Source organism: Antechinus flavipes, chromosome 2 (genome assembly GCF_016432865.1).
Source record: "Antechinus flavipes isolate AdamAnt ecotype Samford, QLD, Australia chromosome 2, AdamAnt_v2, whole genome shotgun sequence".
Taxonomy (NCBI): Eukaryota; Metazoa; Chordata; class Mammalia; order Dasyuromorphia; family Dasyuridae; genus Antechinus; species Antechinus flavipes.
In genome coordinates this window covers 299,033,603-299,060,253 of record NC_067399.1, presented here as the reverse complement: position 1 = coordinate 299,060,253, position 26,651 = coordinate 299,033,603, and the positions used below count along the sequence as shown (strand labels likewise).

Genomic DNA, 26,651 nt, shown 5'->3' with positions numbered 1-26,651 from the left:
TACAACCCCTACATGCAGTTATACAATCCCATGCGAAGTACTGACCCACAGTTTGAGAAGCTTTGGGATAGGGAATACCCAGAGAGAAAAATCCCTCTTATCAATGCAAATGTGAGCACCTACAAGTTAACTTACAATTTTAGAAAGATGTCTGAGGGTTCAGCCATGATCTAGATCACAAAAATAACCCAAATCTACCCGACTAAGAGACTGGCTCTCTATACACTCCACTCCATGTCATAGGAGGGCAGCTGGATAGCGCCAAAGTGTTAAGTGTCTGAGGTCACATTTAAACTCAGGTCCTCCTGACTTCAGGGCTGGTGCTCTATCCACTACATCATCCAGCTGCCCCCACTTTCCTTAGTTTCAAAAGAAAAAACAGAAAATTTGTAATTATAAAGCACCCTACAAACATATGTTATACTACCAGGTAGAAAAGGGAGGAAAGAGGATCTCCAAGAAGCTCTAAAATTATAAAACTAACAAATCAGCAGGGCTACAGGCTGATTCACCTTTTTCTAACAAATTCCAATATTCATAATATAGACTATAACTCCCAGTGATTCCTAGAAGCAGATAGGTGATAGTGTTAGACCTGGAATTGGGAAAACTAGAATTCAGTTCCTAGTTCAATTAATTTATCCTGGTACATTGCACATTGTCTCCATCATTCAACTGTAAGCTCCCTGAAATATATTTCTGGTGCTTAGCATAGGATATTACAGGACATTCCTGAGAAAGCTAAAGGCTTGCAAGAAAAGTTTATCTCTTAGGACATATAGTAGGCATTTAATAAATGTTTATTGATTGACTGTCTCTGAAAAAGTCAAGTTCTCACAACTTCAGCTTTCTCTACTTACATGAACTGATGCTGAGTGAAGCAAGCAGAACCAAGAGAACATTATACATGGTAACAACAAAATTGTATGATGATCAGTTGTGATAGATTTGGCTCTTCTCAATAATGTGGTAATTCCAAAAGTCAAGGGATGGAAAATACCTTCACATGCAGAGAAAGAACTCTGGAGATTGAATATGGATTGAAGCACAGTATTTTCACTTTTAGTTTCTTTGTTTTTCTTTCTTACGATCTTTTCCCTTTTGGTCTGATTTGTCTTGTACAATATGACAAATAGGAATTGCACATATTTAACCTATATAAGATCACTTGCTGTCTTGGAAAGGGGAGAGGGAAGGAAAAAAATTTGGAACACAAAGTTTTACAAAAATTAAAAACTATATTTACATGTATTTTGAAAAATAAAATACTATTGAAACTTAAAAATCAGACCAAAAGGGAAAAGACCATAAGAAAGAAAAACAAAGAAACTAAAAGTGAAACTTAAAAATAAATAAATAGTTGGAAATGTGGAAAAAAAAAAAACACAAACTTTCTCATCTGTAAAGACAGGGAAGGAAGAATATATAATTGTGCCTACCCCTCAGACTATCTAATGAAACAAGATTTATAAAGTGCATTGTAAATCTTGAAAACATATATACATATATATATATATATATATATATAGTGGTAAATGACAGGACATTAGAACAACCTCCCCACCCTTCACCCCCAAGTTTAGCTTTTATTTCTTCTTCCTGTACTCAGGGCCCCTAGAGATACACAGTAATTTGACCACCCTATACCCTGGAAATTGGCTTAGCTTGGCTGATCCTCCCAGTGACCTATACCATTAAACTGGTCCCACAAGCACACTAGAAGCCTCATTCAGGGCTCATCTTCTTTCAGGTTCTATAACCTGCAGTCACGGAATCACACTGGTCCATTAACCTATGTCTCCCCACCTTCCCTTCACTCTTATGGAAATATCCCACTTTGGGGAAGTCCTTCAGTCAGTCGGTCCCCTTTGTCTCAGTTGGTACTTAAACTCTTGACTTCCTTAGGTGTCCCCAGAGATACATTTTCCCTGATAGCCTACAGCTTTTGGCCTAGACTATCTTTATTGATAGAATTCATTATACTTCCCACAGTGTGCCAATCCACCTTATGTGCCTGTGTGCCACCTGGGTGCCAATCCAACTTACAAAAGTCTGTAAGTCTCAACCCAGTGCATCAGTATTGGTGAGGATGTGACCTGGCAAGCTGGCCACAAAATTCTTCATTAACAAAAGTTGAGGAGGGGCTCTCCATTGGAAAACATTGGCTTAAGATGAGTAAGATCTTGTCCTCTGAAGACCAGACTAGCTAAGTACTGAAACGTTCATCACCATATGTCTGCTCCTGAAGTGATAGAGGGAGGTATGGGGCACAAAATCTAATGAAACCACATTCTAGGGCAAGAAAGAACTTGGATCTATATTTGTAGAAGAACTATACAAACTTCCTCTCTCTTTCTCTCTCTCTCTCTCTCTCCCTCCCTCTCCCTTTCTCCCCTCTCTCCCTTCCTTTTTCCCCCCTTCCCTTCTTTTCTCTCTCCCCCCTTCTCTCCCTCTCTCCCTCTCCCTCTCGTTCTTCCCCTTTCTCTCTCCCTGCCTCCTTCCTCCCTTTCCCTCTCTTCCTCCCTCTCCCTTTCCTCTCCTCTTCCCTTTCTCTGTCCCTCTCTGTCTCTCTCTGTGTGTGTCTCAGTCTCTGTTTCTCTCTGTATTTCTCTGTCTCTCTCTCTTTCTCTCTCATACATACACATACACTCATGAAAACATAGAGTTTTTGAAATACAGAAGAAGTGTAAAAAGAAAATGACATCTACTCTATCCTTGGGGAAGAAGATGGCTCCAAATTCAAGGTCAACCTCGGTAAATCAATTCAGTAAATGGAACTACAAGTTATTGGAGCAAAGTGATCTCAAGGAATTTTGCAAAACAGAAAAGCTGGTGCATCAGATTACATTACAATTTTCAATGGAATATTTCTGGTCTCAAAGAAGGAAAATGGACAGTCTTTAATGAAATGGGAGGGATCACTTTCCTAAGTGCTCATGTGGATGCTTCAAATATTCAATTATTTAGAACTTCCAGAAACATAAAGGATACAGAAGCTGCCATATCCCTTCTTTATAAAAATATTCTCTCTATATATTCTTCTCAAGTTAGAAATTTATACCTAATTGACCACCTGCATTTGGTAACAGTTTGGGGTTCAAAGGTTTCACATCTCTAATCCCAATTTACAATGATTCAGTCCTCCCTTGTTTCATTTTCCTTATGTATTAAATCAATAATAACAGGCCTTGCACTTTTTGTATAGCACCTTGCATAATTATGTGTTTAACATAGAAAGAAGCCACTTATCCAATATTCATTCATTTGCTCATTCAACAACCATTTATTCTGACAACCTCAGCCCTTTTGGAACACAGCCATGGTATTGGAAGTGATTTTTTAAAAGCTTTTGAGCAGAGGAAAAAGGTATCACACAGTCCACTGAAGGGACACCCAGGCTCATACTTAGAGACTTCTGATTCTTCTTTTGCACACATTTCTAACAAGCTTGTATATCTGGTTTCTCAGAGCAAACCAGGATTCAGGATATTTTTTTTTTTTTTTAAAGAAGTGACTCTTAGATGTAGGTACCATGACAACAAGAAGAAATTTTCAAGGTTGATAAAAGAAGAGATAGAAAGTATGAAGCAGACAGAAGAACCAAAAAATCTAGATTAATGAGTCTAGGATTGTTCCAAGTTGGTATAAATGATTAATCACATTTCAACAACCCCAGTTGTATCACTGATATTTGTAATAATAACCTTGAGTAATCATTTAAAAAGTTAAACTATTAAGAGACAACACCATGCTGTAAAAAGAGAGCTGAACCTAGAGTTGAGAAACTTGAGTTTAAGTTTGTAATTCGACCTCTCATGTGAGTTGGGAAACCTTTTGTTAAGTCTAACTACTCTGAACCTCAGTTTCCTCATTCTCAAAAGGAGGTCAATAATATTTATTCCCTTTACATTAAAAGGTGGTAGTGGGGGGAAAGCACCTAAAAGGGCTTTAAAGCCTTAAAATATATTTAGCATCGGATACTTTTAGTGTGGAAACTCCCTCCACTGATTTGAATGTGCAATCTCAGTATAATTTATTGCCTTTGAGAATTTCCTGAAAGATCACATGGGAGGATATTAAGTGTCAGAGCCAAAGCTTAAACTTCAAACTTCTGCTGACCTCCAATGTTTGTCTCATTGCAATGTTTTCAAGATGGTGCCGTGGGAAGAAGGTTGGAATCAGAGGACCTAGGTGCAAATCTGGACTCTGCCACTTGATACCTATATGACAATCAGCAAAACCTGAAAGCCAACTTAGGGCTGTTTTCCCATCTATAAAATGAGTAGATTGAGCTAAATACCTACTGTCTACAATCCTAAATCATTTGCTTTAGATATCAGTTTCTTCAACTGGGAAATGAAAAGTTATTTTAAATGGATTAAATGACTATGAAAGTCTTTTCCATTTCTGAATCTATGATCCTAAAATCCGCCTTTTAAGAATGTTTGTATTATCAGAGGTGTAAATGTGCTTAATATGGAAGTTAGGTGGTACAGTGGCTAGATCACAGGGTCTGAAGTCAAGAAGAACAGAGTTCAAATTCAGCCTCACACACCTATTGTGTGATCCTGAGAAAGTCACTTAACTACTTAAGCCTCAGTTTTTCATCTGTAACATGGGGTTAATAATAACACTCTCCCACAGTTGTTAAGAGGATCAAATGAAAGTCCAGCCTCCGATACTTACTAGCTATGTGACCCTGGTCCAATTATTTAACTCTGATTGTCTTATAAAAAAAAAAAATAAGATCAAATGAAATAATATTTATAAAACAGTACAGAAATGCTAGCTATTGTTATTGCTATTGTTAGCTCTCCTAAGAAGTTGTTGTGGCTTAAATTTTAAAATTTTTCTGGCTTTGATACAGTGAAGACTGGTAAAATAAGAGTGAACACAATTCAGTCTCTAGCAATATAGATACATACATAAGATCAATTCATCACTTCAGCAATCGTTCAGTTCCAAGTGGAGTATTTGTTAATTTTTTTCCATATGTATCTGGCAAATAGATTAATCAGGCTTCCAATTCTAAAAACTGTGTTTTATTTTCTTAATAAGCTAATCCGGGGTAAAAGTAAGCATACATTTATAGAGAAATACATGTGTTTGTCTTTAAGAAATAAACAACAATAACAAAAACCTCTATGTCAACCTCAGGGCCTGAGGAACATAAGATGTGGATCTTTACAATTAGCTAATTCAGTGTCATTTTATAGATGAGAAAACTGAGTCCAAGAGAGGAGAAAGGATTTGCTCACAGTCACACAGGAAGTAAATAACAGTCTGGATTCAACTAATTCCAGATACTCTGACTGCCCTTCACACTATATTGTGCCTGCCTCCAAAATTGTATGTCTGTCTGTCTGTCTCCCCGCCCCTATCTCTCTCTCTCTCTCTCTCTCTCTCTCTCTCCCCCTCCCTCCCTTTGTGTGTGTGTGTGTGTGTGTGTGTGTGTGTGTGTGTGTGTGTGTGTCTGTCTCTTTCTCCTTCTCTCTCTTTGCCTCTGTCTCTGTCTATCTCTTCTCTCTCTGTCTCTTCCTCCCTCCCACCTCACTTTCTCACACATATACACACAAGCAGACTTCTTTTAGCAATGTGGTACATGGGGAAGGATGGACAGAGCACCAGACTGACATAAGACTTATCTTTATGAGTTTAAAGCTGACCTCAAGCACTTCCTAGCAGTGTGACCTTGAGCAAGTCACTTAATCCTCTTTTGCCTCAATTTCCTAATCTGTAAAATAAGCTAAAGAAGGACATGACAAATCATTCCAGGAGCTCTGCCAAAATGACACCCAAATGGGGTCATGAAGAACCAGATATGACTGAAAAAAATGAACATAGTAGGAAAACTCTAGGATTTAAAATCAAGACAGACTTGGGAAAAGGTTAAATTATTGAGAGACAACATCAGATCATGAAAAGGACATGGAGAATTCTGTTCCAGTTTTTAACCGCACCATTTAGGAACTGTGTGACTTTAGATCACTTCACATCTCTAAATCTCAGTTTTTCATCTATAAAATGGGGAAGATATAGTACCTAGCTTCGTGACCTTATAAGATCTGGTGATAATTCTGCTTGCATTACAAACCACAAAAGGGTACAATTAGAATCAAATGAGATAATATTTGTAGAGCCATCTTTAAATCACAAAATTCTATGTAAATATGAATCAATATTATATTTCACTTGTTAGCTTTTTACTCATTTCAGATTAAGATGAGAGATTTATAGCTGGAGGTAGCCTTAGTGGTCTTCAAAGTGTGACGCTGGAGAAGACTTGTGAGAATCCCTTGGAAAGCAAGAATCAAACCAGTCAATACTTAAAGAAATTAATTTAGACTTATTTACTGGAAGGTCATACAATGAAGCTGAAGCTCCAAGATCTTGGGCAAATAATGAGAAAATAACTGGAAAAGACCCTAATGTTACGAAAAATTGAAAGGAAAAGGGGATAGCAGAAAATGAGAATGATCATGAGCATGAGCTTGGACAATCTTCAGGAGATAGAGGAGGACAGAAGAGCCTGGTTTATAACTGTTTTAAACTGTGGTTTATGGGGTCACAAAGAGTCAGACATGACAAAATAATAAAAAAGTCCAACCCACTCCCCCATTATGTGGGTGAGGATACTATTGAATAAGTTAAGTAACCTTGCTCTTAACCAAGATTATAGAAGTGCTAAGTGGCCAAGGAGAGATTCAGAGACAAAGTCAAGGCACATGACTTTTAGATTGTGACTTTGTCAAGGGAAGGACCTGGCTTTTGCCTTTCTTTTTATCTCCAGAGCTTAGCACTGTACCTGAGCACATAGTTAGTGTTTCATAAAAGTTTACTAAGTAGAAGTGAGGGCAGAATTTTATTCAGAATATAAAGAGTCGGGTCAGGCTGAATGTCACATTCCCTTCACTTTGTGGTGCAAGGTTGGGGGTCTAGAGTTTCTGAAACTGAAGAGATCTTATTGACATCTTGATGAAGCCAGCCAATCCACAGCTTACCCAGATATTCCTCAGCAAAGGATTTTGCTTCCCTCCCCCCCCCCCAACAAGAACTCCCCCTCCCTATCTCGTTAAGGGTTTGTACTTGACAATAGTAAGCAGCTTCAGTGTTTTTGGTGATGGGGTTGTTAATAAATTGTCAGCATTGCTCCTGGTACTCCCCAGGGTGGGTCCACTTTGGGTTTTAATTATGTGCTACTGATACCAGCAATAAGCATGAGTCTCACTAGATTATTTGGCGGTGAATGATTTACATGCAACACTCACTTCCCCGCCAATTCGGATAAATAAATAAAGCATAAGTCTCTCAAAAATGTAATAAATAGAATATAGACAAAGAGCATAGTGGAAGGGCCAGTGGGAAAGATATCCTTGGGGGAGGGGGGGGGGGAGTTATACAATTCTACCATGGCTAGGAGGTATATAAACAATTCTATCAGTCATTCAAAAGGAGAGCTGGTTTTGAGTTCTGGCTCCGTCCCATTCAAATTACATAACCTTGAAAAAAGTATTAAGGTCACACTCTGAGTTTCAGAAAGGACTTCACAGTACCAATCTATCCCCCCTTGTTTTTCATATGAAAAAAAAAAAACAGTCAAGAGAGTTAAGATGACTTGCCCAAGCTCACACAGAGAGTAAGCATCAAAACCAGAATCTAAAACCTCGCCTTCTTTACCCCAAATCCAGCATTCTTTCTCCTGACCACATGGGCTACCTCACCTATTAAATGATGAGGAAATAGGAGATGGTGGGAAAGATTATTTTGATTAGATGATCTCTCAGGTACTTTTTTATAAGGTTGTAACTTGTCAAGTGCATGTTACCAAATGCTGAGAAACCTGGAAACATCCAAATGATGAAATGAATTCATATGGATGTCTGACATTGTAGACGTAATCTTAAACATCTTGGTATCCAAGAGCGTTTGTTCTGATACAAAGACAAAGAACATAAATGCTTGACTAGACTATTGATTAGACCCTGGCTGAAAAGAGAGAAGGACTGATGGATTTCAGAGTCAGAAGACCTGGAGCTAGGTGGCACTAGGCTAGTCATTTAGTCTTCTGATCTATAGAATGGAAGTAATAATGCTTGTACCAGGATTATTGAGTTTCCAATGACAGCTTGGGAGTGCCTTTGGGATAGCTACTTAGCTCTATCTGAGCCTCAGTATCCTGATCTGTAAAATGGGGGCAATAATGTTTGTACTAATTTGCCTCCCAGGGTTATTTGGAGAATCAAACAAGACCATTACATAAATGTAATGCAACAGAGGTAGCTAAAAGTCAATTCTTCTACTGCTGTTACTATTTTCACTAGACCTTAAGAAGTTCTAGGAAAGCCGCTTTGTTACAATTTCATTTAGTAAAAGGATCAGTCAAATAGCATTTAGCTGTCATTTGTCCCATACTGCTGCCATTGAGAAATCCCTCAAGCTTATTTTTTTTTCTGACTATATATATATATATATATATATCTATTCATTCAAATAAAAGTTACAAGGTTTTTGGTTTATTCATTTATTATGAATACATTAGATATTAGGCATCCAAATCACAGGAAATAATCTCAGCTATACAAATTGATTTTTGAAATCTGAGTATGGCTTCCATACTATAAAGCATTAATAATATAAAATAATAAAAGACTACATATATGTATATTTACATGCATATAAACATACACATATGCACAAGCAGAGAGATTTAACTCTTTTACATAATAAAAGAATTTTAAAATAAGGCAAAGATTATCCAGAGAAAGAAATTTAACACTTTCATGCAATGTAAAGAATTTTAAAATTGGGTAAAAACTGTACATATGTATACATATTCACATTTGTATATATATAAAATTTTTTTCTTTTATTGAATCTGAGACATATCCTTCTGTGTGAAGAGGGACTGATGAAAGATACATATTCACATATGTACATATATATGTGGGTATGTCTATGTAGACAGACATATACACTCTAATTTTCAACAACTCTTAGAGCATCAAAAATTAAATTACATACACAAATCTATATTTTTTAACTATCCATCTTACTCTGACAGGAGCAGAATTTGTCACTCAAAATGGTTAATTTCACCATTGCTGATTTCCTGTTTCAGAACTCAAGGTTAATGGCTTTGCCCGCCCATGGCGCTTCAGATGCAAGAACCAACATTATGCAAACTCCAACTAACCAATGATGTGCAGTACATATGTAGAGTGCTTTCTACCCACCAATAAACTGCCTCGAGGGCAAAGCATGTATTGCTGTGGAGCAGCTGTTACAGGGCCAAGTAGCTCAAAGGGATGTGTAAACTACACAACAGGCAGAGAGGGCATTGGAGACCAGGACTAGGATGTCTTTGAAAGATGTCTTTTTTTTTTTTTTTTGGAAGAATGCCCACCCTTTCCTGAGAATCAGTGCAGGGTTGGAGATGGGGTAGAAAGTTAGGGGTGGAGGTGGAGAGGTATTATATTCAAGAAGAAAGAAGCTTGCTTTAGAACTTGAATTGCCTTTCCCTTTTCCCCTTTGAGGAAGACATAAGCTTTTCCATTTCTTCCTGTATTGCCCAGACTGCAGATCAGCATAAAAGGGAGGCTCCAGAAGAGTCTAATTTTGTCTCACCTTATTTATACAAGGTGAGCTACACCCACTGGCAAAGCTGGGAAACCCATGATTCAATTGGTCAAGTGACCCTCCAACTGGATCAAAATGCTCCCCAAACCTAGAGGACATTCAAATTGCCCCTGAACTTGATCACCAGAAGTCATAGTATCACATTATGTAGAAGTGCAAAGGATCACAGAGGTTTATCTCTTGCATTCCTTTCATTTTACTGAATTTTTCCCTTTCTAACCCAAACAGCCAGACAGGAACATGCTGAGCTGTAGGTGCTGGGCACAGCATCTTTTCATAAAAGTCTCCTAGACATGGAAAGAGGCACATGTAGCATGCCACTTTCCACAGAAGTCCACTTCTGGACAGATAATCCTCCTCAAATGAATAGATTAGCTTAAATTACCATCCTATTTGCCTCAGCTGATACATGAATAATAAAACTATAAGGTAAATGCATTTCTTAAATGGAATAATGGACATAAACAGAAATATTGTGACATAGAAACTCAATATAAATTGAACTACTACAGCCTTGAAAGCCCTCATAATCACGATGCAGAAGTTGAAACCCATTAACCTAATACCTAGGCTGCCATTCAAACGCAGAGGGCTGGCAAGCTCTTAAATAAATACTCATTTGTACATTTCTTCCCCCAAATTATTGTGCGATTGGACTGCAAAGTCACACACTTGCAAAGTCTTATCTACTCGGGTGTCCTCTAAGCAACACTAAGAGGAGATCAGTCTGTGCTATGGCAGAACAATATAAACAGAGATGCCACTAAAAAGTACTAATGTCAAAGACAAACCAGGGTCATCTAGGAGACAGAAGAGAGAGGGAGATTTACATAAGCGCTCAGAAAAGACAATGGAATCCCAATTTGGCATTAATTGCATCACAAAACAAACCTCCCCGCACTCCACCTCATCTCAGTGTTTTGTTTTTGTTTTTGTTTTTCCTTCAAAATTGAAAACAATCTCCTCCCCCCCTCCCCGCGCCTCCCTCCCCCCATTTAATACCATTAGTTCCCTTAAACTCTGCGGCAGTTAAAAAATTCAACCGCAAATTAGATTTGCTGTTAAGGCTCAGCTATTTTCTACCAAGCCTACCAGACCTGACTCCCCCACCCCACCAGTACCAGCCAACTCTCCCCTTGCCGCGCCGCCGTCTTCCCCCTCCCCTCCGCTCTCCCTGCAAACCCCAGCGACAAAATTCTTCTTCAAGGATCTCATCTGGAAAGACCATTTCCTTACCTTTATAACTCACACACATTGGCTACATTTGATGTTATTTCCCCAAGCAAGGACGATTGTTTGCACGGTACCCTGCAACTTCCAACTTTGCCCAGATGATTCTACAGCTGGGAGGAGGGATGCAGCAACACTTGGTACATTGCTCAGCCGAACTCGCATACATCTGAATCCAGAGCTATATTTTAAATTCTTTTACACTTACTTAATATAGTGCGTGCTGCCTGTCCACTGATGCGATATCAGAAACCTGCAAGCTACTATTTCTGCAACTGTGTCACTGTAGATAGTCTGAAACATGTACGTAGCTGTTGCCATGGAAACAAACACAGCTAGGGTAGAGTGCCAAGCTGTGTTAATTCCTTCACCCATGAACCCCAGGGGAACGCTAACATTCATCTTCATTCTCCTTTAGTCCCTTGCTGCTTTAATATTTCTTTTCCCACATTATCAAATGATGTACTAAATACATATGACACACATGAAAAATTCTGATGGCAGAAACTTGTGGTACCAACACACAAGCCTGCTGGGTGCTTGCGCAAGATGGCACAGCTATACTGAGATTTCTCCCCAATTCCCATGGGAAAAATAGGAAATCCAACTTACTTTATTTCTCTAATGGTTTTGGGAAGGTTAGAGAGGTAACCATCCTCCCCTGGCTTAACAAAACCCTTTTCTGGGTAACTGTCTGCAGGGGAGAAACGTGTCTCCAGACAGTTCTTATATCAGTTCTGTTCTGTGAAAGGCAGACGGAAAGGCCCTGCAAACTTTCTGAAGTGGATCCTTAAAAAGAGTTATGTTCCTTTCTTCCAAGGGATCTCGCATGAGGGAAGCTATCATTGAAATCAGGCGGAAGGGTTTAGTCAGGGCTTGATCTATCTACCATCCCTCGTTTTACTTTTTTCCAGACCAAGAATCAGAAATAATGAATAACTAAGTAATGAGATGGAAATCTAGTGCCACTCACAGAATAATATAATTTCCCTCAAACTAGGAAATTTCTTAATTTGCTCTGAGTTCAAATCACTGTCCTGGTTTATGCAAACAGCTTTCATTTAGATCTAGGGAGAGACCTTAAACTCGTTCATTAAAAACGACAAGCCAAAAACATGCAAACAAAACAAAACAAAAAACAAACAGCCCAACTTATTAGTTATTGTCTGCCAAAATAGTTATGCATTTTAAGATTTAGAAAAACCATTTTAAATATTTGAGGTTATTTATTGTCATTGACTAAAACAATCTGTTCAAATATTTAGTTACTTTCTACTCCCTTGGGCTAGTCAAAAATATACAGTCTAGGTGAAAATGGTTACATTTAAAATTCGGCCTAATGCCCAGCTTGAATTAAACTCATTCTCCTGACTAAACAATCAACTTTATGTTTTATAAATGCAGAGTTCTGAAAATTAACACACCCATGCTAGAAAAAACTAGTATCTGCTCTCAAAACTAATTACTTATGTAAAGAGGTGAAGAAGCCCTCTTGGCCTTAAGACAAGAGGAGATAGAAAGAGGTCATAGTGGTCACCCAGGACATGGAAGAAGAGGCTGGGAAAAGAAGTTGGAGGAGTTGTTGATGATGAAGAAAGAAGGAAGAAGAAGGAAGGAAGGAAGGAAGGAAGGAAGGAAGGAAGGAAGGAAGGAAGGAAGGAAGGAAGGAAGAAAGAAAGAAAGAAGGAAGGAAGGAAGGAAGAAGGAAGAAAGAAAGAAAGAAAGAAGAAAGAAAGAAAGAAAAAAGAAAGAAAGAAAGAAAGAAAGAAAGAAAGAAAGAAAGAAAGAAAGAAAGAAAGAAAGAAAGAAAGAAAGAAAGAAGACGATAACAACTGAGGATTCTGGCAGCTAGCATATTTATATAGCCTTGTAAAGTTAGTAAAGTGCTTTTCAAAAACTCAGTTGAGTTTTGCTATTCCTCACACATATTTTAAAGATTTTTTTCCACTGGTTTTCCGCCATTCTAGAATCACTTGCTTCCTCATCTTCTCATTTCCCAGACTTCCTTCAAACCTCAGCTCTTTCAGCAAGCCTTTCTCAATCCTTCTTACCTTCCCTCTGAGATTACCCCCAATTTACATTAGTTGTCTCCCTCATTATACTCTGAACTCCTTAAGCAGGACTGTTTTGCCTTTAACAAGTACTTGACATAATACCTGGCACATAGTAAACATTTAATAAAGGATTGTTAACTGATGACTTTGTGAAGTAGGTACTCTGTAGCATTATTATCTCCATTTTTCAGATGATAAAATAATTTGGGAGAAATTAAGTGACTTGCTTAGGGTTATACAAATAATATGTCAGAGGCAAGGTTTGAATCTAGATGTTAGTCTATCAAGCACTTATTAAGTACCTACTAAGTGCCAGGCACTATATTAAGCACTGAGGGCACAAACACAAAAAATTATATAACCCTTACTTATTAGAAAGAACTTACATGCCACTGCGGAAGACAACATGAACATGTTTCAGTCCACACAAAATGTAAGGAAACTCCAAATTCAGCATTCTTCTGTAGCTAGGGAAAGAAGAAGATATCAGCCCTGTGGTGCTGTTGAGGTTCAAAAAGTTGGGGTCATAGATTGGCGTTCTGAGGCATTTCAAAAAAATTTGCAGGCTTGAACCCCATCTCCAAGTCGAGGGGCAAAGTTTATTATAATTGCAATGCCAATTGAAGTGAGCTAAATTCCAAAGAGATTTAGCAAAGAATTAGGAGTGAAGAGATAAATTTATCCAGTTCTTCATGTCACTGATATGCTAATTTTATGGCCCAGAGATGGAACTGAGTCTATTCATTATTGTCTCAGGAATTTGGTTATAACAGACCAGCAGATTATCTGACAGTCAGCAATATTTATAGGACTACACTAAGGCCAGAAGACTAGAATTATTGACAGACAGATTGTTAGAACAAATGTACTTTAAGGTCAGTCTCATCACTGCAATGTTTCCCCTAGAAGCTGTACCCCATCAGTGCCACCAATCAAAGGAAAACATGGCAGCCTATGGTTTTCATGGGTCAAGGACTAGGATTGAGACTAAATGACTCTAAGGTTCAGTTTCCAAAGAATAAATGAGACTCAAGTCACAGATATTCAACAAAACTTGATCTCTTATAACTTGATGACTATAACCTTATAGTCAAAGTCCAACATTTAGCCTACAAATTCTATAAAGTATTCAGAGAGTCAGATGGGTTCTCTCTTCTGTTACTCCACACTACAGAAGAGTCCATGAAGAGAGGGTGGGGGAGCAATGCCAGGGAATGTTTCCTCCCTAAACCTTCACTGAAGTCCTATTCTGACACCTCATTGAAGCATAAAGACTCATGGAGGCTCCATCAGCATAGCAGAAACTCTGGCTGGTCCAATCCAATTGAGTTAGAAATTCAAGAACAAGACGGGCAAACAGATGGTATGTCTGTCTCCTAAGGGCCAGCTTAAAGTTGGGGAGGCTTTCCTGGAGAAAATTGGATATAATAGAATTTTTTTTTTTAAGTAGCTCCTTAGGAAGACCTTATACAAAAGTATGGAAGGGCTGAGATCTTGATGCTTGAAATAAGTCATCTTCAGTGATAAGCTCCCAGTTCTATCAAAGCATAGAAGTATTTCCCTAAACAGACTGTTTCTATTATAGCCTTCGTCAACCAGGGTTAGCAAAGCTAAAAATTGCATCTCAATGGAGATGAGTGGTATCACACTCTTTTAAAAAGACACTGTGCTGTCAGCCACCTAAATTGAGTCTTTGGGTCCTCCCAAAATAACTAGAAAATTACACTATCAATCAGTTTAAAAGAAAGTCAAGTAAATAATCATTACAGGGTCCACAAGGAAGGCAGAAACAGTTCGTGCCTTCAAGGTGCTAATGGGAAATTCTAAATGTCAATAGCTATATATATATATATATATATATAGAGAGAGAGAGAGAGAGAGAGAGAGAGAGAGAGAGAATGAATTATATAGATTATCTCCATTTTATCCTGTATGAGTATATGTGTATGTATATATGTATGTGTGTGTGTGTATATATATATATATATATATATATATATATATATATATATATAATATATATATATATATATAGTGGAGATAATCTCAGAAGGAAGACATCAATACTAAATAGGACTAGGAAAGCCTTCTTTCCTGGGAGAAAAGGTAAGATTTTTAGATGAGACCTTCAAGGAAGTCAAAAGTTTTCAAAAAGAGGTGAGGGGGAAAGTGGTTACTTGTGGTAGTAATGATTCTAAGATTCTAATTAGAATCTATTATTAAAATCTGTTAGGTTAGTCTACTAGACTAGTACAAGGTCTTTTTTATTTATGTCTCATTTCTATTATTAGATCTATTAGAAAAATACAAAGCCTTTTTAAAAATTTATGTCTCATTTACTCAATATCAAAAAACAAGGTATTATATGATTGAGCTATAAGAAATGACAAAGGGCAATGGGTTGAGGAGAACTTGGGAAGACTTAAATAAACTGATACAAAGTGAAATGAGCAGAATCAGGGGCATACAGTATACTGTAACAAAATATTATAATGATGATCAATGATGAAGAACTTAAAGAGTTTTTCAATCAATATAAAAATCCACAGGAATTTCAAAAGATTCATGATGAAAAAATGTTATCTACTGGGATGGGGGGGAGGAAGAGAGAGAAGGAGAGAGAAAGGAAGATTGGGAAGGAGAGAAAAAAGGAGGGATGGAGGGAGGAAAGGAGAGAGAGAACTGATAAACTCTGAGTGCAGAGTGAAGCATTTTTTTGTACTTCCTTTATTTTTCTTGGCTTTTTAAATCAACATTACTAATATGGAGATATGTTTTACATGATCACATGTACAATGAATATTATACTATTTATATTTTCAGTGGATGGGGAAGGGAGGAAAAGAATTTGGAACTCGAAATTTTAAAATTAATATTAAATTTTTAAAATTTAAATAAGAAATTCCCTTTCTGAAGTGAATTCTTCAGATATCTAAAACTCATTCCCTGAAATACCCAAACTTTTTCTTTTGTTTTAATCCTTTTGGAATAGAAATATATTGCATACTACTAGGAACTATACCCAAAGAATTATCAAACTGTGCATACCCTTTGATCCAGCAGTGTTTCTACTGGGCTTATATCTCAAAAAGATCTTAGAAGAAAAGAGACCCACATGTGCAAAAATGTTTGTCGCAGCCCTTTTTGTAGTGGCAAGAAATAGGAAACTGAATGGATGCCCGTCAGTTGAAGAATGGCTGAGTAAGTTATGATATATGAATGTTATGGAATATTATTGTTCTGAAAGAAACAATCAGCAGGATGATTTCAGAAAGGCCTGGAGAGACTTATATGAACTGATGCCGAGTGAAATGAGCAGAACCAGGAGATCATTGTACACGGCAATAACTAGATTATACGATAATCAGTTCTGATGGATGTGGCCCTCTTCAACAATGAGATCTTGTGATGCTGTACCCAGAGAGAGGACTGTGAGAACACAGCATTTTTACTCTTTTTTGTTGTTGTTTGCTTGCATTTTATTTTCTTTCTTATTTTTTCCTGTTTGATTTGATTTTTCTTGGGCAGCAATATAATTGTATAAATATGTATGCATATATTGGATTTCACATATATTTCTACCATACTTAACACATATTGGATTAGTTGCCATCTAGGGGAGAGGGAGGAGGTAGGGGGGAGAAATTGGAACACAAGGTTTTGCAAGGGTTAATGTTGAAAAATTTTCCATGCATATGTTTTGAAAATAAAAAAGCTTTAATAAAAGAAAAAGAAATATACTGCATACTGAGTCCCCTTAATTAGCCTTTTCCTGGCTAAGCATCTACCAACATATTGCAAAATGTTGATAATCTTGGAGACTACTTGCTCCCTACACACACACACACACACACACACACACACACACACACACACACACACATATAAATGTGTGTGTGTATATATATATATAACATATATAATATATATATATATATATATATATATAGATATGTGTAGTTTGCTATTAGCCTTAAAAAATTCTTCTCTTTGATTTTTATAGTTCTTTATCTTTATGGTATATCTTTATACATATATAAAATTGTTTATCTTTATAATATAGTTTATTTTTCCTTATGATTACTTTTTATTACTATGGATTTGCCTAAATTTAGCAGTTCCTTCTTCCCTGTTCTAATATACCATAGAATTCTACACTTGTTAGATATTCCAATACTTCAAGGATCTATAAATCTGCACAGTTTGATAATTCTTTGGGCATAGTTCCTACTAGTATGCAATATATTTCTATTCCAAAAGGATTAAAACAAAATAAATAATTCTATAAATGTCTGTCTGATATAATTATATTATGGTTAAAATTATGTGTAAAAGTAACTGGGTTCTAAGCAAGGGCCTTGAGAGGATTATCTATGAGTAGGTACATGAATATCAGTGCAGAAACTTTGTGGAGTCCATGGTACTATAGAAAAAGCACTAGATTTGACATTTTTGTGTGTGTGACAGTGGGGAAAAGTCACAACCTCTGAAGGCCTTAGTTTCCTCCCCTACAAAATCAGTAAGATGAAACAATCTCTAAAGTACTTGAGTTTTAAATTATGCTCCACTTGGCTATAAAGGGCTTTCTTCTGTTTGAGACTTCTTATGGCACTTTGAACTGACTGCCTCTTCATGCTTACTGTCTAATTTCTATTATAGTTATTTGTGTGTATGGCCTAATTCTCCAACTAGAATAAAAATCCTTGAAGATAGGAACTGCATCTTTTTTTTTAATAGCTTTTTATTTACAAGATATATACATGGGTAATTTTTCAGCATTGATAATTGCAAAATCTTTTGTTCCAAATTTCCCCCTTCTTCCCCTGACCCCTTCCCCCACATAGCAGGTTGACCAATACATGTTAAATATGTTAAAGTATAAGTTAATTACAATATATGTATATATGTCCATATAGTTATTTTGCTGTACAAAAAGAATCAGACTTTGAAATAGTATACAATTAGCCCATGAAGGAAATCAAAAATGTAGACAGACAAAAATAGAGGGATTGGGAATTCTATGTAGTGGTTCTTAGTCATCTCCCAGAGTTCTTTTGCTGGGTGTAGCTGGTTCAATTCATTACGGCTCTATTGGAACTGATTTGGTTCATCTCATTGCTGAAGAGGGCCATGTCCATCAGAATTGATCATCATATAGTACTGTTGTTGAAATATATAATGATCTCCTGGTCCTGCTCATTTCACTCAACATCCGATCATGTAAGTCTCTCCAAGCCTCTCTGTATTCATCCTGCTGGTCATTTCTTACAGAACAATAATATTCCATAATATTCATATGTCACAATTTATTCAGTCATTCTTCAATTGATGGGCATCAGGAATTGCATCTTAATTTTTTTTTCTTGTATTTGCAGCATCTTGTAGCTAGAGGTACTTTAATATTCCAAGTCAAACATTTAGTGAACTTCTATGATGGACAAGAAGTTGTAAGAAGTCCTGGAGTTACAAAAATGCCATCAGTGCTGTCCTCAAAGAGCATTCAATCAAATGGGGGTGGGGGAATGTTAAGACAAATGCATAAAAATATTACTGTATGATGCAAATTAGAACTTGTGAATTGCACAGGAAAAGTCAAATTGAGAAGAGAAAATTTACATCAAGTTGAGAGGCTGCAGTGGTTTCCTGGAAGTCTTGAAGGAATAGAAAGATGTAATCAGGTAGAAATGTGGAGGATGTCTCTTCAGGACATAAGTGATAGCCCATACCAATACACAAAGGAAGGGGAGGCAAGACAAAAATAGGAAAGAGCTATTAGTTCAAATTAGATGCAATGCAGAGAACCTTAAGGGAAGTACTATGAAATCAGGCTGAAAAGGTAGGCTGAAATAAGGATGAATGTCAGGTCAAGGAGTTTGGATTTTATCCCTATAGACAACAGAAAAGCAGCAAAGGTCATTGAGCAGATGAATTATATGACGAAAATGGCAAATGAAGGAATTAATGGAAAAGATCAAAACTTTTGTTTTATGAAGTGAAAGATAGGAACTGCATCTTTTTTTAATAGCTTTTTATTTACAAGATATATGCATGGGTAATTTTTCAGCATTGACAATTGCAAAACTTTTTGTTCCAACTTTCCCCTTCCTTCCCCCGATCCTTTCCCCCACATAGCAGGTTGACCAATACATGTTAAATATGTTAAAGTATAAGTTAATTAGAATTAATTAATTGTAATTGTTTAGTGAAATATAAAAAAGCATCCATAAAAATGTTTTTAAGAACAAAGTTATACATAGGAGTTCTATATGGACAACTGAATCTCGAATGGATTGAAATAAGGATAGACTGGAGGTAAGGAACCCAGTTGGGAGATTAATAAGTGATTGGTTTATCCAATTCTAGCTATTTGGAGAACTATTTTTCTTCTCTCCTAGTATCCCTATGCTATGCTGAATTGGTAGAGAATAATAAAGGATAAGTGTCACTATTATTGTTACTGGGATGAATTTAATTTACTGGTAGAACTCACTAGGTGACACTGTCCTGTATTTTCATGCAAAATAGAGCCAGTCCTTATATTCATTCCAAATGGTTTTAGTATTAGGTTGTGGACATTATTTTTAAGTGCATGGAAACTGGGTAAAGAATTCAAGATCTAACTCAGTTTCTTCTTTCAGGAAGACATTGCAAACTCCCAGCTAGAATGACTTCTCTCTCTGTGAAAATCTCATCTTTCCCTGTTTGACCTCTCCTATGTATTTAACACTTTTTCCCTCAATAGTATTTTATTTTTCCAATTACATGTAAAGATAGTTGTCAGTATTCATTTGTGTACAATTTTGAGTTTCAAATATTTTTTCTCTCCCTTTTCCCCAAGATAACAAGCAATCTGATAAAGGTTATACATGTACAATCAATTCAAACACATTTTCATATTAGTCATGTTGTGAAATGAAAATCAGAACAAAAGGGAAGAGAAGTATGAGAAAAAAAGGAAGCAAGCAAAAAAGTGAAAATAATATGCTTTGATCCATATTTAGTCTCCATAGTTCTTTCTCTGGATGTAGATGGCAATTTCCATACCAAGTTTAGTGGAATTGTCTTACATTCTTATATTGTCCAGAAGAGCTAAGTCTATCAGAATTGATTATCAGATAATCATGCTGTTATTGTATACAATCTTCTCCTGATTCTGCTCACTTTTCTCAGGATCAGTTCATGTAAGTCTTTCTGGGCTTTTCTGAAATCAGCCTGCTCACCATTTCTTATAGGACAATAACATTACATTACATTCTTTATTTAACATTTTCTAACTTTCTTTATGCAATTATCTGTGAAACACCTCTTAATCTCCCACTAGACTATAAGCTCCTTGAGGAAATGGAAAATATCATTTTTCCATTTTTATAAACCCAGAGTCTATTACAGTGCCCTGTACTTAGACATTGGTCCCAGTTAAGTTATCCAGCAAGGAAAACTTTCTGAAAATCCCTAATCAAAAATCCACTTTAAGATAAAGAAAATAATATTCCAAGATCTTAGGATATCAAACAAGACCAACAACTGGATGAACTGAGCTCTGTGAAAGAGGCACAACCAAAGTATTGTTGTTGTTGAAGCAGGTCCTTTAAAGTGAGAATATATTTTCCCCACCGTCAACAAAGAAACAAAAGACCAATTCTATCTTTGCTTTTGTATCTTTCTACCAAAATCAAAATCTAAGCTGAGTCACAGAGAAACTGGGCCAGCTGGAGGGTATGCTAGCGAGACTGTAATGGACTGAGAGAAAAAACATTGGCTACCCAGACCATCTATTGGTTGGTGGGTGCGCCCACAACCATATGGATGCTATAAGAGTAACTAAACCTTGGCTCTAGCAGCTAGAAGGAACCTTAGAGCTAAGATAGTTCTCTTAGGATCATCTTATTTAATTTTGATTCTAGAACTACATGGTTAACTCCATTTTGGAAAAATATTAAAATGAAACTCAAGAATTTCTTCAGGAGTTCTAGGAATGCTCCTTTTTACTTGACAAAGACACAACTAGTTTTTAATATCATTCTGCAGGTGCAAAGAGTTATGGGTCTGAGCCCCAGGCCCCTGCCAGCTGTTAGGGAAAGGGAAACATCAGGGAAGGTCTGTTGTGCCCTTATGTGCCCTATTGCACAGAGGCAGTTTAGATAGAAATTCATTTCTTTTTTTCCTATTTCAGATCACATCATCTTTGTTCTCAGATTAGCATCAAGAAGATGGCAAGTAGGCTTTAAAATCATTTTTCAAGGAAGGATAATTCACCTGCCTTTAGGAGTATAGGTCTGGGAGACAAGCTACTGTACTGTGTTCTCTAGCTCTTAAATTGGTCCTTTGCTAGTCACGTGACCTAGGGCAAGTACTTTCTTCCTGAGCCAGCTTCCTCTTTTGCAAAATGGGGATAATGCCTGTGATACCTAGGAAGAAAATATGTGTAAGGCAGCAGTCTGTCAACTTTTTAAGATGCTATGTGATAACAGTTTATTATTTTATTGTGCAATTTTATTTATTTATTGTTTGTAAAGTGTGATGGAATTCAGATATTAGTGTTCCTGGATAAATTTGACTTTCTTAAATGTTTTTATGCTTAATGTTCATTAGGCTATTCCTTCAGTAGAAAAAATTAACAATCTGTATGATCATATGGACATATTGGGATACAATCTCACTTTCTACAGACTCACAAAAACTCTTCAGGCTAACTTCAGGAGCAGCCTGGAAGACAGGGAAGATATATACTTCCTCCTGTTTGCATATGATTTTGATTTCTTTTTTCTAGGTCTATATATTTTTTAAGCTGTTCTCCATATAGTTAGGGGTTTTGAGTATTCAAGATGGGAAAATCTATTTTATGCTGCTCTTAAGTTTTTGTGAGTCAGTGTTATGTCCAGGTGATTTTTAAAATTCCATTTATTTTGTTTTAAATTTATGAATTAAAATAAGCATTTCCATAATATGATATAATTTTTTAAAAAAAGATGATTTCACATGAAGCTGCAAAGCTACTATATACAACTTGTTACTCCTTTTAAATACGTAATAAAGTTATTATGTAACTTTTTTTCTTTCCTTCCCCTCACTTACTATTAGACACAAATATGTAGATGTATGTATGTTTATCTGTATGTGTGTGTATATATGTGTAAAATCATTCTATGCATACTTTTATTTATTAGTTCTTTCTCTGGATGCAGGCTTCTTTCATAGGTCATCTCTAAGTTAATTTGTGTACTTAGAAGAGTAAAAATTATTTGGTCACAAGGTTATTCTTTTAAAAATATGCTATTATTGTATACAAAGTTCTCTTGGTTCTACTCATTTTGCTCAAGTCTATCCATGTTTTTCCTAGTTTGTAAAGCTCATCAGTTTTTTTTTTTTTTGTTTTGTTTTGTTTTGTTTTTTAACTGAGGCAATTGGGGTTAAGTACTTGCCCAGGGTCACACAGCTAAGAAGTGTTAAGTATCTGATGTCAGATTTGAACTTAGGACCTTCTGACTTCAAGGGTGGTGCTTTATCCACTGGACCATCTAGCTTCCCCCTAGTTCATCATTTCTAATAGCATAATAATATTCTATCACAATTATATACAACAACTTATTCAGCCATTCCCCAATTGACAGGTTGATATTTCAATATTTTGAGAGGTAGCTATGAAGTACAGGAATTTGCTGTCTATTAGTTTGTTTAAAAAATGAGCTTCAGGCATCTATTATGACTACTTGATCATGTCTCTCTAGATATTCAGTAGGTGCTATGTTTTTGCAACCTTCAGTAACACAATGAATAATTTCTTTTTATCACTGTCAAATGGATCAATATTGGAAACTCACCATTTTATCAGCAGAAATGACATTAAAGAAGAGGCAATTCCATCTCCTTTGCCACTGTAGCCTAAGGACCATGGGACTTTTTTTACTTGCAAGTGAAACATTCAACATGTGGTTTTGTGAATAGAAAGTTTACTTTTTTTGTACCTCTAATACTTAGCTCAGTGCTATGCACAAACAAAGTGCTTAATATATGCTTTATTCCTCCTCCTTCATAAAATCTAAGTCCTTTATATTTTATTTTTATTTATTTATTTGTTTGTTTTTGCTGGGGCAATTGAGGTTAAGTGACTTGCCCAGGGTCACACAACCAGGAAGTGTAAAGAGTGTCTGAGGCTGTTACTTGATCTCAGGCCCTCCTGACTTCAGGGCTTGTGCTCTCTCCACTGTGCCACCTAGCTGCTTCAAGTCCTTTATTTTTACGAGGGAAAGTCTTTCCATGAAAAGATTTTGTCAAGTTGAAACAGCTAAAATATAATAGTAATAATTCATAAATATATATAGGCCACTCTTCGCAACTCAGTGAAACAGACAACACAAGAACTATTTTTTTCCACATCACAGATGAGGAAACAGTTATTTGGATCAAATGGCTCACTCTCAGTCATGCTGCCAAGATGGAGTCAGGAATTAAAATCTGTTCTTCTGACTTCTCCTTTCCAATAGCCTTGCCTCCAACTTAGTTTGTCGTGCTCTCTTTCAATCTCCCTTTAGAAATTATCTTCCCTTAATAAATTATGATCTCCTTGCATGCATGGGACTGACTATTTTTAATCTCTTTCCCTTTCTTTGTATTTCCAGTACTTATCACAGTATCTGGCATACAGCATGTGCTTAATAAATGTTTGCTGACTTGATTTGACTTGATAGTAGTTGTACAGCCTCAGGAAAATCATCTTACCTGGCTATGTCTGGGTTTCTTCATTTGTAAAACATGGATAATAACACTTGCACTGCCTGTTCCTTGAGTTATTAAACCAGTCAAATGAAGTAGAAACATGGAAAGTACTCAGTGAAGACATATGTAAACAGAAAGAGGATCTGAAATCAACTATAAGATGCTGGATGGAAGTAATTTCATACTTATAATCTTTTAGAGTTGGAAGAAACTTTGGAGCTCATCTACTATGCCTTTCACTTATTATTATATGTTTAGAGGATTTTTTAATGTTATATTGCAATATAATCTAATGCTATAATCTAATAATATATTTTAATATTGTAACACTGAAATGCTAAGATTCTAAAATTACTCCTGGAATCACTAAAGGATATGAATTGTCATCAAATTTGGCAATGGAGGCAAAACCAGAGCTATAGTTTGAATAGTGTGATATCGACTTTGTCCCAGAAATACTAAAATGAGGAGAACATTATTACTCTAGCGGTGAGAAACAAATGAGCTTAACACCTAATTGTCAAAAGCATCAAAAGAGGAAGCCATCAAGCCAAAGATGACACCTCTCACTTCCCCAATTCCAGTGAACTCATTCCTGGATTATTTCTTTACTCCATCCCCACAGGCTTTCAAGTGTCCTGTCAATACTGCTGTGTAGACCCTCATAGCCTAGGTTTGATGACTTTCTTTTTTCCTCCAACCCAGCCAAATCTGTCTTTAAAAATAGATTTAAGGACATATTCATTTGAGGATTTTCCCGGGGTACATCTTGTAGTACTCGCCCCCAGGCATCAGAACTGTTATTTATAGCTCTGGGTGGAACTGCTAAATTTTTTTTTAGATCACATAATTTCCAAGCTAGAAAGAAAAGAATCTCAGAGATGATCTACTCCAGCTCAGACCAAATAGTTCATCAGGTCTCTGAGTATGCCCTTGAGGTATAGGGGACTTGCAAACTATCAGAAAGACATGTCTGCCTAAAAAACCCACAGACTGTCATGTTATCTTAAAAGCACTCAGATATTTGCAGGTTATCTGTCTTGTTTAGACATTGCATCACTCAGTCTTTGTATGTTCTTTTCATCTTAAGCTGAAACAGGGAAACTAACATTCAGCAAACAATTCTTTCCTTTGCATACCTAACCTATTGATGTTTTAAGGGTTATGCATGTTAAGTATAATTGCTTACATTTAGGAGATAATTAAGCCTTCTAGATTGAAAATCCATAGAAATGCCACACTGAGCTGAAAATTCAAGATTCAATTCCACAAAAGCATATTAAGTGTTTACTACTTAACAATGAATTGAATTCCTCATCAATGGGTATCTTCTAAGGGGAGGCTGAATGGTCACCTGTCAAAAGTATTGTAGAAGAGACTCCTGGTTTAGGTAAAGATTGAAAAAAATGATCTGCCACTCAAATTCTATGTTCCATGATTCTATGTACAGCAGACCAGACTTTGAATGTCTATAACACCATGCATAGACAGGACAGTCCTTCCTCCCTCCCATGGCTGGACAGTTAAGTTGTCTTCTTTCCTAAGCAAGATCCAAGACACATTGCCCAGAGTGCCATAGAGTTGTAGATTTTAAAAATCATTAAGTCAAACTCTCATTTTAAAGATAGAAAAACTGTGGACTTAAAAGATGAAGTGGTTTGTCTAAGATCACAATGCTAGAAAGTACAAGAACTGGGACTCAAACATAGGTCTTCCAAATTCAAGTCCAAAGTTTTTTCTATACCACATTTCCCTCAACCTCCATTTATTCCTTCTCCTTCTATTTTATCCGTTATACAATGTTATAGTTATTTCTATATATGTTGCCCTTCCCCATAAGAATATAAGCTTTTTGAGGCAAGATCTGTGTTGCATTATTTCTTTGTAGCTCTAGCACTTCACAGTGATGGTGCTTTTGTTATTATTGTTGTTGCTGTTGACTATTCTGTTTACTTGCTTTATTTATCAATGAAGAAACCAGCACCTAAGGAAGTGAGATAATGTACTCCAAATCACAAGATAGTGTCAAGGCTAAGAAGAGAATCCTGGTTTCCTGATTGCCAAATCAGTCCCATTTCTACTATATGTAAAAGGAAGTGTTGAGGTCTAGATGTGGGGTACCTAAATGAAATTAGGGTTTAGTTGAGGTCTAGTGGCAGGTTTGGGGTACAGGGAGTCAAGCAAAGCTCCCCTGCAATCCCCTTGGATTCGGCTCAAGGATAAGGAGGTAAATGGGGATCTAGTGGGGGCATGAGTTCCCAATAAAAGCATTTATTGGCCCGGAGAGCTAGATTGATAAAAGAGGTTTATTATTGGGTTTGGAAGTAAGGAGATAAGTGAAGATAGAGATAAGGAGGTCACTGGATAAAGGGTCCAGTGGACAGAGGGTCCTCACATGGCTACCATGTTTGGAATCTCTGCAAAGAGGGGTTCCCAGCATGGCCTTTTTATAACAGGAGACTTAGCTCGAGGGGCTTTTGGGTGTAGCCCCAAAGTTGGCTCAGATCCAGGTGGAGCTGGGACAGGTCTGGATCGTCTATTGGAATTCAAAGGCACCAGGATTTGTGAGTCAAAGAGTAATTACATTCACTAGGAGCGGATGGGAATCTAGAAACTAATCTTTCCCACATCAGAAGCATGTTGAAGTGAGAGATCACTGGGCTTGTAGTCACAAAGATTTGAGTTCAAATCTCATTCTTAGAAACTTGTAGTTTTATGACCTTGGTTAGGTGATTTAAATTCCTTATGCCTCCATTTCCTCATCTGTAAAATGAGGGGATTAGGTTCAGTGGTCTCTAAGGTACGTTCCACATCTAGTTAGATGATTTTTATCCCATGAGACATCTATCACAAATCAGAGAAAATGTATTCAGACCATCTCTAGAAATATATACTAAGTAGATTAATTCAGAGGGAAAGGACCCTACATGCAGAAATATTTGTATCATCTTTTTGGTGCAACAAAGTACCTAATAAAGTGGGCACTCAGCAACTGAGGGAATGATTGAACAAATT

General features: G+C 36.7%; 1 protein-coding gene across 2 annotated transcripts in view; it reads right to left on the bottom strand.

Annotated features, from left to right (window-relative positions):
- FOXN3 (forkhead box N3) overlaps positions 1-26,651 on the bottom strand; it is a 496,195-nt gene that overhangs the window by 349,832 nt on the left and 119,712 nt on the right. The window contains exon 1 of one of the 2 annotated variants that reach the window (XM_051977426.1): positions 13,307-13,341. The exons of the other annotated variant lie outside the window; for it this stretch is intronic. The gene's annotated coding sequence lies outside the window, so the exon portion shown is untranslated. Of the gene's footprint in view, positions 1-13,306; positions 13,342-26,651 lie in introns of those variants that run through there. 2 annotated transcript variants of the gene reach the window in all.